This window comes from Octodon degus, unplaced genomic scaffold (assembly GCF_000260255.1).
Source record: "Octodon degus isolate 3935 unplaced genomic scaffold, OctDeg1.0 scaffold00020, whole genome shotgun sequence".
Lineage (NCBI taxonomy): Eukaryota > Metazoa > Chordata > Mammalia > Rodentia > Octodontidae > Octodon > Octodon degus.
Window position 1 is genome coordinate 148,774 of NW_004524596.1, and position 471 is coordinate 149,244.

The 471-nt window shown below is 39.9% G+C and overlaps 1 protein-coding gene across 1 annotated transcript in view; it reads right to left on the minus strand.

The window, feature by feature from the left end:
- The window catches only part of Memo1 (mediator of cell motility 1), a 153,892-nt gene that overhangs the window by 95,095 nt on the left and 58,326 nt on the right, over positions 1-471 (minus strand). The gene's annotated exons all lie outside the window — the stretch shown is intronic.

Genomic DNA, 471 nt, shown 5'->3' on the forward strand with positions numbered 1-471 from the left:
AAAGAAGGACCAACTAATGGAACTGATCCTGAACAAAGACAACACCAGGACAGAGGAGGGAGTCATTAGACCCCACAACAACAGATACTAAGCCCAACTGCATACTTGACTCCCACACTGCAGTCTACATCCAGAAGAAAGGAGAGGGCTGGTCATGTTTCGCATATACCAACATGAACAAAGACACACCTTAGCTTGAACTGTAACCACAATGTGGGGGGAAGAGGCAGGGGTCTCCAGTGAAGGGGGCACCTCAAAAAATCCATGGGCCCTAAAGCATAGAAAATTGTGGCTAACTAGATCCCAACACTACAGAACTTGTTAAAGAAAAAAAAAAAAATACATAGGAATGTTTCTTTGTTTCATTAACTTAATCTTTTTTTCTCCTACAGTTTTATTGATAAACAGATAGCAATGAGACAATTTCAAATCAAATCGGAAGTACAGTTTCAACAAATAATACACTGCATA